The 14,653-nt window shown below is 38.9% G+C and overlaps 1 protein-coding gene and 1 non-coding gene across 2 annotated transcripts in view; one reads left to right on the top strand and one right to left on the bottom strand.

The window, feature by feature from the left end:
- Positions 1–14,653, top strand: part of Bcl7c (BAF chromatin remodeling complex subunit BCL7C) — a 41,408-nt gene that overhangs the window by 17,503 nt on the left and 9,252 nt on the right. The window lies entirely within an intron of this gene.
- On the bottom strand, positions 2,820–2,925 carry LOC124099576 (U6 spliceosomal RNA). Its single transcript, XR_006853992.1, has one exon. It is a non-coding gene; the product is annotated as a U6 spliceosomal RNA (small nuclear RNA).

Here is a 14,653-nt window from a genome sequence, read left to right as displayed (position 1 = left end):
GACCAATGGAAGGTGTTAACAGCAAGAATATCTAGATGACAGGAATAGTGTTACCTCTCCCCTCTCTTCTCTCTTCTCTCTTCTCTCTTCTCTCTTCTCTCTTCTCTCTTCTCTCTTCTCTCTTCTCTCTTCTCTCTTCTCTCTTCTCTCTCTCTCTCTCTCTCTCGCAATTCTCTTGCGTCAGTCTCCAAAGTAGCTGGGAGTACAGTTACACACCATTATGCCTGGCTAGAGTGTTACTCTTATTTCTGCCTTTCTGTATTTCCTAGTTTTCTAGAATGCACATATGTGGTTTTTGTAAAAAAAAAAAAAAAAAAATCAGTGCCCTTCCCTCAGTATGCAGTGCTCTTTCTCCAATTTATTTACATTTCATGGTGCTGGGAATTGAACTTAGCGCATCTTACATGATAAGGGAGGTGTTTTACCACTGACCTATAACTCCAGCCTTCTTTCTCCATTTAAAATATTATGTGCCTCAAAACTCCCATGCTGTGAAAAATACTAGCAAGGAAGTCGGGACTTTTCTAGAAGGTGCTCTCGTAATTCAAGTGACAGCCATATCTGCAGTCCCTTATAAGTGAAAAGATCAAGTGTCACAATACCCCATTTCCTCCCCTTGAATCCCTGACACCCAAGCAGTGCAGTACTGGGCCTTGATGTTTAAGAAGTACACAGGGACATTTTGATTTGTCATAATTTCCGAGGATGTTACTGGCATGTAGTTAGCATGCCCAAGGGATGCTGGCACCCACACAACCAATGTCCCACCCAGAAATGCTAGTGGACTCCTACAGGTTGGCCATGTGGCCTTGAAGGTGTTTGAACTGAAAATACTTCCTCTCTGGGCCATGACTCCTGGGCTGATCAGATCCAATCTCTGAAGAAGTTTGAGAACCAAACCTAGAAAAAGTGAACTGAAATAATGGCGGCCAACAGAGGCCAAATCAGGAATCTGGTAGAGTCACTGTGCAAGGAAATATGTGTGATGCTTCTAAGGAACAATGACATGCCAGGGTCCCGTGACTTCCATGGGTTGCAAAGGGCATGACCAATGTCCCAAGGTATTGTGAGGCCCCACATGAACTCTCATCAGCTAGATAGCAGATATATTAACTTACAAAAGAGCCTATAATTTTTTTACCATGTTGTTAACTAGACAATAAGTGATATTTCTTTTATTTTACAATAATGGGGGCTGAACCCAGGGGTACTCATTAAGTTGCACAGGGTAGTCTAGAACTTGCAGTCCTCCTGCCTGAGCCCTCTGAGTCACCAGGATTACAGCAGGTGTGCACTACCATGTCTGGCTTAAGTGACATTTTAAAGCATTTTAAACTATCTACTCTATTGATGGGTATTCTGTGTTCCCTTACTTTTCTCTTGAAATGGAAGATTCATTCTTGCAATGACTTATTTTGGCACAGTAACTTGCTCTCTGAGAGGGATATTCTGTGGGATGTTTGCTGCCTTTTTAATTTTACTGCTCCAAGTGCCTAGATGATGACAATAAATGATTGGAGATTTGTATGTACTGGATCTGAAATTCTTACAGTTACCTAAAAGTTGAACAGAAAGAAGTAAATTTGTACAATTAATAATTTAATGTAAAAAGAACTTATGATTGTGGGAGTATTATGCCCCATGCACAGTACCTAGCTGAATGTTTTGTGCAATTTATAGTTATAAATTAAAATAATTAAGGTTATAGGCTCAGAGAAGGAAAGCAATAGGCTCAAAGTTACACAGAAAGATAGGACAAAGTTGAAACTACAACTCTGGTCCTCTATCTTCAAGATCAGTGTTCTTTCTACTTAGAAAGAGCATGATTGTCATCTCATAAAGCCATGGCCAGTGAAAAAGCTGCAGATTTGTTTAAAAAGTGAGATGTGAGCCAGGCATGGCAGTGTATACCTGTAATTCCAGCTATTTGGTAGGTTGAGGCAAGCAGACTTTAAGTTTGAGGCCCCATATAGGACTCATCTGTCAGTACAATAAGCTACTCCCAACATTACTCACCTCCACATCTGGACCACCCCATTTCTACTGAGTCTTCAAACTTGTACATATAAATTAGAGATTGTATATATAAATAAAACATTTGGAAATAAACTTTTACCTTTTATTTTTAAATATACATCTCATAAAATTCTTTTTTTTTTTTTGTTTGTTTTGATACTGGGGATTGAACTCAGGGGCACTCAACCACTGAGCCCCATCCTCAGCCCTATTTTGTATTTTATTTAGAGACAGGGTCTCACTGAGTTGGTTAGCACCTCATGGTTGGTGAGGCTGGCTTTGAACTTGCCATCCTCCTGTCTGATCCTCCTGAGCCACTGGGATTATAGGTGTGTACCACGGCGCCTGGCTTCATGAAATTCTTTCATACTTTCTGCTACCTAATGAGTAACACTTTCCCCCCCTTTTTTAATATTTATTTTTTAGTTATAGGTGAACACAATATCTTTATTTCATTTTTATGTGGTGCTGGGTATCAAACCCAGTGCCTCATGCATGCTAGGTGAGCGCTCTACCACTGAGCCCCAGTCCCAGCCCCACACCTTCCCCCTTTTAAAAAATGCTTTTATAGTGCAGTATAGTTATACATAACAGTGGTGTTTGTGATAGTGAGGTTCATGTATTATATGCATATTTATACATGCACATAACATAATTTACTCACTTCACTCTCTGGTATTTCCCCTTCTTTTCCTCCTCCCTCCCCCTGGTCCTCTTCCTGTACTCTACTGATCTTCCTTCTATTTATTAACTTTTTAAATTGGTGTATTATAATTATACATAAAAGTGAGATTCATTGTGATAAAAATATGGACTGATTCAGGAATTTGTGTATCATCTTTGTGCAGGGCCATGCTAATCTTTTTTGGATCATTCCACTTTTAGTATATGTGCTGTCAAAGTGAGCCCCAGATGTCTGGTCTTAATGTCCAGTTCTTGTTACTTTTTCAGTAACCTGGTCTTTCTGTCTGAAATATGTGAGGTCTTTTTTTAATATTTGGAATTCAGAAATTTCATTGGGATGTGTCTGGATGCTTATCTTTATTCATGGGAGTCCTTTGACTCTTCACATTCAAATGTCCCTTTCCATCTGTTATTTTACTTTCCTTTAGGGAATCCTGTTATTTGCATGTCAGGTCTTCTGAATTGGTCTTTCAGCTTTGCATTTAATGGCATAATTTCTTTCTCTTTGTATTTCTGACATGTCATATAATCTTTTTCAGTATCTTTGTGTGTCTCATTAGTGACTTTGCCAACTACCAAGTATGTCAAGTTTAAGTAAAAATTCAGGCATTGAAGAAGTAACCACAGGATGAGTCTGTGGACCAGCCAGGCCCATTAGGTTGATCTAGAGTTAAGACCATCTATCACCTGATCACCATAATCCCCTATTTTGAATGGTGGAACACGGTGGTATTTTGGGTCCCCAGAAATAAGCATAAACTTAGAGCCAATGTCTACTAATCCCTAAAAGGTCTAGATATTTCCTTTTCCCCCAGGGCATAGGCACCCTAGTAAATGGCCATTGGTCCCTTTGGGGAAGGTTTGGAGGAGGATTTATGAGGAACACTTGCAGTGGTGGTACAGGATCCTTCCTCAAGGGGACTTCACTGTGCCTTCAGTCAGGGCCTTGAGTCATTGGCGACATGGATCTCAAAACTACTAAGAGGCTGTGACTCCACTGTGGCAACCCAAGCCAGGATTTTGGTGACCTAGATTACTTCAAGTTAACTATAATCCTCAGGGGATCATTAAGAGAGTAATTCAGCTGGGCATGGTAGTGCACACTTGTAATCCCAGCAATTTGGGAGGCTGAGACAATTTCAAGGCCAGCGGGGGTAATTTAGTGAGACCCTATAGTCAAAATAAAAAACTAAAAGGGCTGGGTATGTAGCTCAGTGATAGAGGCCCTGGATTTAATCCCTACTACCACAAAAATGAAAAGAAAAGAATTCAAAAGAATAAAGGGAGGGGCTAGGGATGTGGCTCAAGCGGTAGCGTGCTCACCTGGCATGCGTGCGGCCCGGGTTCGATCCTCAGCACCACATACAAACAAAGATGTTGTGTCCGCCGAAAACTAAAATAAATAAATAAATATTTAAAAAAAAAAAAAAAAAAAAGAATAAAGGGAAAGAAACAACAAGGGTATTAAAACAAAAAGCTAGAAAAATATGTAATACAGAAAGCAATAATGGAAAAATATAGGAACAAAAAGTAGAATACATATAGAATAGCACAATGACAATTGTAAATCATATCTTATTAGTAATTAGGTTATTTACTGATTTTAATTAGGTTAATGTAAAGAAATAAACACTCCAGTCAAAAGACAGAAGGTTCCATGAGCAACATGGTGTACACCTGTAATCCCAGCAACTTGGGAGGGTAAGGCAGGAGGATTACAAGTTCAAGGCCAGCCTCAGCTATTTAGCAAGACCTTGTATCAGAATAAAAAAATTAAAACGAGGGGCTGGGATGTAGCTCTGGTGGCAAAGCATCTGCCTCACATTTGCATAGCCCTGAGTTGGATCCCCAGTTCAAACAAACAAACAAACAAACAATTAAATGGGCTGGGATATAGCTCAGTGATAGAGTACCCTGGATTCAATCCCTAGTACCATAAAGGGCAGGGAGAACAAAAGGAGATGGGGGTGTGACTCAGTGGTAGAGAGCACTTGCCTAGCATAGTGGAGACCTGGGTTTGAGTCCCATCACTGAAAACAAAAGCAGAACAGTTTTTTAAAAAGATTCACCTATATACTCTAGAATATAAATAGGACAAACAGATTGTAAATAAAAGGATGAAACAAGAAGCCAATATATACCATGTAAAAGTCACCATAAGGAGATGTGGAATGACTATACTAATATCACACAAAGCAGAATTTAAGACAAAAATTTTTGCTCAAGACAGGACATTTTATTTTTTTTAAGTATTTATTTTTTAGTTTTAGGTGGACACAATATCTTTATTTTATTTTTATGTGGTGCTAAGAATCTAACCCAGTGCCTCACACATGCTAGGCGAATGAGCTACCACTTGAGCCACATCCCCAGCCCCAAGACGGGACATTTTATAATGATAACAGAGTCAATTATGTATCAGGAATACATAATTATAAACATATATGCACCTAATGAGCAAGCCCCAAAATCAACATGAAACAAAAACTGACATAACTAGCCTAGCATGATGGTGCATGCCTGTAATCCCAGCAGCTCAGGAGGCTGAGGCAGGAGGATCTCAAGTTCAAAGCCAGCCTCAGCAACCACAAGGTGCTAAGTAACTCAGTGAGACCCTGTCTCTAAATAAAATACAAAATAGGCCTGGGGATGTGGCTCAGTGATTGAGTGGCCCTGAGTTCAATTCCAGATAACCAAAAAAAAAAAAAAAAAAAAACTAAAGGGAGAGAGAGGCAATGCTACAATAATAGCTGAAGACTTCAATACTAGACTTTTGAATAGTGGGTCGAAGATCAGCAAGGATATAGATCAAGCAATATTGGAGTTCATTGCCATCTATTTCATATCTAGGGACACTGTGATCAATTAGTTACCAAGACCACCTCAAGCTAAGAAATAAGATTGCCTGGTGGTCTCTGCTGCCTTTACAGTTGATATATCCACCTTGTTGGGATCCTCTCCATAATCACTGAGACATACTCACTGAGATCAGGATCTCTTCTGTCTGTCTCCTTCCCCCTCCCCTGCTCTCTCTCCAATACTGAAAATTGAGCCCATGGAACTTTATCACTGAGCTATATCCCCAGTTCTTTTTTTTTTTTCTTACATTTTTAAAATTTTGATTCAGGTTCTCTCTAAATTGCCATGGTTGATCTTGAACTTGTCATCCTCCTGCCTCAGCCTCCCCAGTCACTGGGACTACAGACTTGTACCACTCTGCCCAGCTCAAGGAGTCTTACTTGTACTATAAAAGATAGCAAAGAGCTTTGCAAAGATGGAAGTGTTTTCTTTAATGCCTTAACAAAGGGAGTGTCTTCTGGGTCCTCTCACAGAATATAGTGGACAGATTTCACATGATAAATCCCTCTATCATATCGATCCTTTTAATTTCCAGGAAATTAAAATTGATGCCAGGAAAGTTTTAGCATCTCAATCCACTAATTGTAGCCCACCATTAAGTCAAAATCTCAATCAACAACCAAATAATACCTCTTAAGGCTAATTTGAAACACACAAGCTAACACATTAAATCTGTAAATAAACATACCCACATCAGTGAATTCAGCCCTACTGGGTGTCACATTCTATCCTCACTGGTTTAACACCCTTAGAATCCATTTTTTCCATACTCCCCATGTTTCTCCACCATATTAACATCTTGCAATTCCTGTGGTGTGTAAATTGTTTCCTCTTGGATCATATAATGTATACCTTCCCCGCTAGAACATGCTGAGATTTGACTCCAGTTAAAGGCACAGTAGCAAAAGGGTAGTTTGGGTGGGTTTTGAGAGAAATGACTGTCCACTTTCAAGGCATTTGCCCAGGTGAGGAAATCACAGGGCTTTCAAATAGAAGAAACTGTCAGGTGTGGTGGCTCATACCTGTAATCCTGAGCGATTCTAGAGGATGAAGCAAGAGAATCACAATTCAAGACCAGTCTCAGCAACTTTGGGGAGACCCTGTCTAAAAATAAAAAAAGGACTGGAAATGTAACTCAGTGGTAAAATGTCTTTGGGTTCAACCCCTGGTACCAAAACAAACACACAAATAAGCAAAAATAAAATAAAACAAATAGTTTCCTAAAACTGGAAGGCAGGTTACTTCCACTCACAAGGAAGACTGAGTGTCTTAGGAGTTCAATATTGTCTGCTTCCTGTGGGTCCTGTACCATTCCAAATTTCTGTTATTTCCTGATCAATACCTTAGTATTTTGTTCGTTTGATTTTGTTATTTTTTTGCTACTAGGATCAAACCCAGGAACACTTAACCACTGAGCCACAACCCCGCCCCCTTTTTATTGTGAGATAGGGTCTCTCTAAATTGCCTAGGGCCTAAGTTGCTTAGATTGGCTTTGAACTTGTGATCTTCCTGCCTCAGCCTCCTGAGCCACTAGGATTATAAGTGTGCATAACATACCCAAGCAGTTTCTTAGTTTTTCCATGACAAATTTGTGGAGACTGAATTCCACTGTCACTGTAATTCAGCAAATCACACAATTAAATGTTGTGCTTGACTTTTAACAACATCAAAAGTCTACACAAGGGGCTGGGATGTGGCTCAAGCGGTAGCGCGCCCGCCTGGCATGTGTGCGGCTCGGGTTCGATCCTCAGCACCACATACAAACAAAGAGGTTGTGTCCGCCGAAAACTAAAAAATAAAATATTAAAATTCTCTCTCACTCTCTCTTTAAAAAAAAAAAAAAAAGTCTACACAAGTAACAGACTGTTTTAGAGGCTGGGGATATAGCTCAGTTGGTAGAGTGCTTGACTCCCATGCACAAGGCCCTGGGTTCAATCCCCAGCAACACACACACACACCCAAAAAAGTAACAGACTGTGTTAGGCTTGTTGTAAAAGCATTCTGATTTTTAGATTGTGACTTGAACTGAAAGTTAATAGACCTGACCTTGTGTTTTTCTCTCTGTAATCACCCAAATGTATTGAAGAGAACCTGCCTTAGCAGTCAAGGGTAGCAATAATTTAGATTCCTAAGGTACATGCTACAGTTGCACACAAGAAGCCATAACTTGGATTAACTTGTCCCACTGCACACCATGGTTGCTGGTATCCCATTTCCCATTGACAATGAGCTTCGAATTGTGCTCAAGCCCAAGGGTGTTACCAGATCAATCTCTAAATCCTAACTTTTTGGATCTATCTCTGTGGACTATTCCCAATACCAATTATTTTATCAGTCAGGGTCCAAACAGGAGATAGAGCCACAATGAAAAAAATTAACATTAGAATAGTTAATTAATTACTAAGAATTATTGGAAGACATTGGAACAATGGGGAATTGGCTAATGAGAGCTAAAGATAATTTTAAAGAACACAGAGGTAGCAGATATAAAGATCATCTACTGCCTTAGGGCTGAGAGTGTTAAGGAAGAGTCCTCTCCCACAAAGGCATGGCAGAGAAGTCACTGGTGTGTCTTACCAATGGGACCTCCTAGAAATCTGCACTCTGCCGTGTCCGTGAAGCTGTTGACCACTGAGAACTACTAGAACCAAGTACTACAGCAGGTGTACTCTGCAGGAGCTCAGTGTTAGAGAGAACTTTACCAATATGCTACCATCCTATCTGCTTGTGTATCTTTAAGAATAATGTTGGAAGGAATTGAGCACTCTAGAAAAAACATACTAATACAAGAATCAAACACTAAAGCATGTATCCTCCTAAGAGCCCAGTACTGGAAAAAGCTGTACCAATACAGATATCCCAATGCTAGAAAAAAACAGATTGCTACAGAAGTCAAGTGCTGGAGGTAGATTGATGTGCCAGTGTTCAGTACTAGAGAAAGCCACATAATGGTCAAGATGGATGGTGGATGTGCAAAGACCGTCCAAGTGTCAGAAGTCACACAAAGGCAGCATATAGCCTGGGCGTTATGACATACACCATTAGAAGAGGGAGTGTGGCAAGGTCGTTGCAAGCTTCCCAAGGGCTTCTCACTCTGGACATGCATCTAGGGCAGTGGACCACTGAGATGTATCTCACATACATGCCCCAGCAAAACTACAGCAAGATAAATGAAAGCTCATCAGGACCCAAACCATGAAGAGCATCCCATCTTTTTGCAGTGTCCCTCCAGCGCCCTCTACCGACAAAATTTAACAATGATCTATGAAACATGTAACTAGTGGAGCCCATTCTCTCAAAGCCAGTACTGGAAGATGAACTTAGAATTGAGAAGTAATACATTGAAAACTGAAATAGACCCACACACTGAGAGCCAATATGTTAGGAAGGGCTACCTCTGAAAACTTTCCTTCCCTGCAAAGACCAGTGAAATAGCATATCCCTGGGGAAAGTACAGGGATTAATGGCACCATCAAATAATGGAAAGAAGCTGAGGTAGTGATTCTTGTCACTACCATTCTACTCACCAGTATGTTCTGTGCAGAAGTCAGATGGATCTTGGAGAACAATGAGACACTTCGTAAACTCTAACCCACCCTGGCTATTGTCTATAGAGACATTTATCCCCCAGAATCTTTTTTTTTTTTTTGGTAGTGGAGATTGAACCCTTATTTGTTGAGGCTGACCTTGAATTTATGTGGTACTAGGGATGGGACCCAGGGTCTCACACATGCTAGGCAAGTGCTGTATCACTGAGCTACATCCCATGTATAGATACAGATCAGAGATATATATGATCAATAACTATGCACTGTATATACACACATGCACACACTCACATATATACATAATATCCTCCTCATAGGAATCCTTTTTGGGTGAATATTATCTCTATTACAATTATATTACTTATCAAAGGTCATGGATAATAAAAAGCTGACTCCAATCCAAAGTTGGTGCTCCTAACCACTTGTGTGGAGATTAGCATCCTGAATTGAAACCTTTGCTCTGTTCCCCTGAATAGAAGCCAGGGCTATTCTGTGGTGAAGCCAATGTCCCAACCTAGAACAGGGAAGAGTCCTGGCATGTCCTAGTTCTATCCATGGGAATGGCCTGAAGGGAAAAGTGTGATAGGGAGCTGTTTGTGGGTAAAAGCAGACAGACAATGGGACTTAGAGGGAAAAATGGTAGGACCCTGCTCACTAACACATTACCAGTGCCTGACACCTGGCTGGTGCCGAATGACTGAGTGCCTTCCTGATCAACCAGCAGACAGCATGCCACCAAGCTCTCCTCTCTAGGCTCTGTACCTCTGATGTCAACTTCTTTTTTTTTTTTTTAATTTATATTATAAGATTCTTTTTTTTAAATTTAATTTATTAAGTTTTTTAATCTAATTTAGATTATAAGATTATTATTATTTTTTTTAAAGAGAGAGAGAGTTTTGATATTTATTTTTTAGTTTTTGGCAGACACAACATCTTTGTTTGTATGTGGTGCTGAGGATCGAACCCGGGCCGCAGGCATGCCAGGCGAGCGCGCTACCACTTGAGCCACATTCCCAGCTCCATCTGATGTCAACTTCTGCTGTCAACCTCTCCCTTTCTAGTAAATTAACTCATTGTTACTGGACTTGAGAGCATCTAGGTTGCTGGCCCTCAGCCAAGTACTTTATAAACTCTACTTATTCGAAGTCCTCACAAGAATCTAACAACAGATTATTTCAGATTTCAGAGACTTCTGGACTGGAAAGAAAGATCTACTACCTTCTGTACTCAATTTTTTATTGGTCAATTTATTAGTCTCTATTTAACAAAAAGGAAAAAATTAAAGCCTTCTGTTCACAGGAGATTTAGGCTTTGATACAAATTTAACTAATTAAAGTATTAAATAATTTAAACTGCAAATACAAATTCAAGATGGCTACTTCTTTTAGCTACTTCATTTGCTTTAAGCATACACAAATGCAATGCTTATAGAATTTCTTGGGCTGTTGGGGTTGTGGCTCAGCGGCAGAGTGCTTGCCTAGCACATGGAAGGCACTGGGTTCGATTCTCAGCACTGTACAAAATAAGTAAAATAAAGGTATTATGTCCAACTACAGCCAAAAAACTTAAAAAAAAAAGAAAAAGAATTTCTTGTTGGGGCTGGGGATGTGGCTCAAGCGGTAGCGCACTCGCCTGGCATGCATGCGGCCCGGGTTCGATCCTCAGCACCACATACAAACAAAGATGTTGTGTCTGCCGAAAACTAAAAAATAAATAAATACACACACACACACACACACATATATATATATATATATATATATATATATATATATATATATATTTTAAGAGAGAGTGAGAGAGAAAGAATTGAGAGAGAGTAAGAATTTTTTAATATTTATTTTTTAGTTTTCGGTGGACACAACATGTTTATTTGTAAGTGGTGCTGAGGATCGAACCCGGGCCGCACACATGCCAGGCAAGCACCCTACCACTTGAGCCATATCCCCAGCCCCAATAAATAAATAAATATTTTTTTAAAAAAAATTCTTGGGCTGGGGCTATAGCTCAGTGGTAGAGCATCTGCCTAGCAAATGTGAAGCCTTGGGTTCAATTCCCAGCACCAGACAGACAGATATACACACACACACACACACAGAATTTTTTAAAACCTGCCATCAAAAGTGGTTATAAAATTTCTAAAAACTGGGTTTAATTTTGGCTTATTCTTCCAACACCTTCCTGGAGCCTCTCTAGGATTTCAGTAATTCTACCAGTTATTATTTGTGTATCTTCCTAGAGTTTTTGTGATCCTACTAGACCTAAAAGAATAAGGAAATTGGGGCTGGGGTTGTGACTCAAGTGGAGGCGCGCTCGCCTGGCATGCGTGCGGCCCGGGTTCGATCCTCAGCACCACATACAAAACAAAAAAGATGTTGTGTCCACTGAAAACTAAAAAATAAATATTAAAAAATTCTCTCTCTCTCTCACTCTCTCTTTAAAAAAAAAAAAGAATAAGGAAATTATCCCAGAATAAGCTGAGATTGCAGGTTCTGAGCAGAGACCTATTGTTAGTTTGAGTGGGTCTCAGGTTCAAATCCAAGCTGCTCATAGTTAGCACTAGCACCTTTTTATCGTGAAATTTTTCTTGTTACCACGTGGCGCTTTTAACTTTCCTTATCAGTTTGTCTTCCTTTTGTATGCTTTAAAAAAAAAAAATTAGGCTAGGCATGGTGTATCCCTGTAGTCCCAGCAACTCAGGAGGCTGAGGCAGGAGGATCACAAGTTCAATGGCAGCCTGGGCACCCTAGTGAGACCCTGATTCAAAATAAAAATCCAAAAGGGCTGGGGATGTAGTTCAGTGGTAGAGTGCCCCTGGGTTTAATCCTCAGTACTGAAAAAAAAAAAAAAAGTTTTGTTATGGAAATTTCAAACATATACAAAATAAATTTCATAGTATATGAAACTACCAGTCAACTTTACCAATCATCAACTCAGGCTCACTGACTCTGTCCCTTTATTATTTTGAAGCAAATCTCAGATATTATAGAATTTAAAATTCTTTGTTCTCTAATGAGAAGGTGTTGTTGTTGTTTTGTTTTTGAGTACTGGGGAGTGAACCCAGGGGTACTTTACCACTGAACTACATTCCCAGCCCTATTTATTTATTTATTTTAAATTTGAGATAGGGTCTCACTAGGTTACTTAGGGCATCACTAAGTTGCCGAGGCTGGCTTCAAACCTGTGATGCTCCAAGTCACTGGAATAATAGGTGTGCATCACTATGCCTGGTTAAGGATAAGGATTTTAAATCACCATTATCACAACTAAAAATGTATAATAAATATTATAATAAAATATGCCGTGGAAGCTGGACATTATGTGGCACATGGCTATAATCTCAGCCTCATCAATTTATTAAGGCCCTAAGCAACTTAGCAAGACCCTGTTTCAAAAAAAAAAAAAGGACTAGGGATATGACTCAGTGGTAAGCACCCCTGGGTTCAACACCCCAGTACAAATATATATATATATATATATATATATATATATATATATATATATATATATATTTCATTGTTTTTTCCAAATATCCTAATTATTCAAAAAAAAACAAGATTGGGGTACTGTGGATTGAACCAGGTGAGCTTAACCACTTTGCCACATCCCCAGCCCTTTTTATTTTTTTGTTTTGTGATGATCTCACTAAATTGCTGAGACCGGCTTCAAATTTATAATCCTCCTGCCTCAGCCTCCCCAGTTGCTGGGATTACAGGTGTGTCATACCATGCCCAGCCTCAAATTTTCAAATTGTCCCATAAATATTTACTAATTTTTTTCAGTTTGTTTGAATTAGAATCCAGTAAGAGTCACATATTTGACTGATTTTATATATATATTATTTCTGAACTTTGGTGTATTCCCCAGGGTTGATATATTCAAGTTTTACATAATCTGAGCCATGTCCTATCATAATCATGCCTGATTTTTGGCATGATTAAAACCTATGTATTCCAATATTATTTATAATTGGTAGGGTCACTGAGGTTTCACACATATTTTCTGCCATATCCCCAGACAGAAACTCAAGCCTGGCTGCACATTAGAATTTGGGGATCTTTTTAAAGTTGTGGTAAAACATATATAACATAAATTATCACTTTAACCATTTTTTTCAGTGTATAGTCAGTAGTATTAAGTAGATTCATGTTGATGTGCATCACCAGCACCATCCATCTCTAGAACTCTTCTCATCTGGCCAAACTGAAATTGTACACTGTAAATAATACCCCCCATTCTCCCCTCCCCGCAGGCCCTGGCAACCCCCTTTTCACTTTCTGTCTCTATGAATTGGACTATTCTAGGTATCTTATACAAGTGGAGTCAACACAGTCTTTGTCCTTTTGTACTTGATTATATTACTTGATATAATATCCTCTAGTTTCATTCATGTTGTAGCATGGGTCAGAACTTTCTTCCTTTTCAAGACTGACTAATATTCCATGGTATCTAAATACCACATTTTATTTATCCATTTATCTGTCAGTAGTCATCTGGGTTAGTTTCATCCCTTGATTATTGTAAATAATGCTGCTGTGAATATGGGTGTTTAAGTATGTCTCTGAGACTTTACTTTCAATTTATAAATATATGTATATTTATATATATGATATATATATATATATATATATATATATATATATATCAGCTGGTATTGCTGGATCTTTCTGAGAATCTGCCGTACTATTTTCCATAATGTATGCTCCATTTCATATTTCTATTCACAGTGCATAAGGGTTTAAATTTTTCCATATCCTCTCCAACACTTTTATCCTGATGGGCATCAGGAGTATCATTGTGGTTTTGATTTTCATTTCCCAAATGAGTAATATGTCGAATATCTTTTCATGTGGTCGTTGGCCATTGTTTATCTTCTTGGGACAAATGTCTATTCAGGTCCTTTGCTGTTTTTGATGGTGTGCACTACCTTATGGGGCACCTTTAATTTTTTCTTTTCTTTTCTTTCTTTCTTTTCCTTTTAATACTCAGGTTAATACCACATTTTATGTTTCTATCCAGAGGCACTCTATCACTGAGCTACATCCCCAGACTATATATATATATATAATTTTTTTTTAGAATCTGGGAATCTTTTTGTGATGGAACCTAGAGCTCAAAAAATTTTTTTAAGCTTCTCAGGGCTATTTTATTATCTATGTTGGTTCTCATTAGGACACATGAGTCTCCTTCCATCTGGTGACTTTATGTGTTCCTTGGTGCTATCTAGTCATGGTTAAGTTTTTTTTTTTTTTTTTAATGTGTTTATTGGGATGTTTTCCCACTCATTTTGATTCAGGCTGCTTTTAGTGATCTTTGTATGTGGTGCTGAGGATCGAACCTGGGCCGCACACATGCCAGGCGAGCGTTCTACCGCTTGAGCCACATCCCCAGCCCAAGGGTTTTATTTTCTTGATGTTACCAGACTCAGTTTTCTGGTTCTATTCTTTCCTCCTTGCACAGAAAGATACTAGTTGATATTTATTCCTTATAGAGGAAATATAGAAACAAAATATCCATTTATTAACACTCTTCTACTTATAACTATT

Source organism: Marmota monax, unplaced genomic scaffold (genome assembly GCF_021218885.2).
Source record: "Marmota monax isolate L192 unplaced genomic scaffold, Marmota_monax_Labrador192_F-V1.1 WCK01_AAM20220418_F8-fsc00086, whole genome shotgun sequence".
Taxonomy (NCBI): Eukaryota; Metazoa; Chordata; class Mammalia; order Rodentia; family Sciuridae; genus Marmota; species Marmota monax.
Note: the sequence above shows the minus strand (reverse complement) of the source record. Positions and strands in the feature narration are given on the sequence as shown.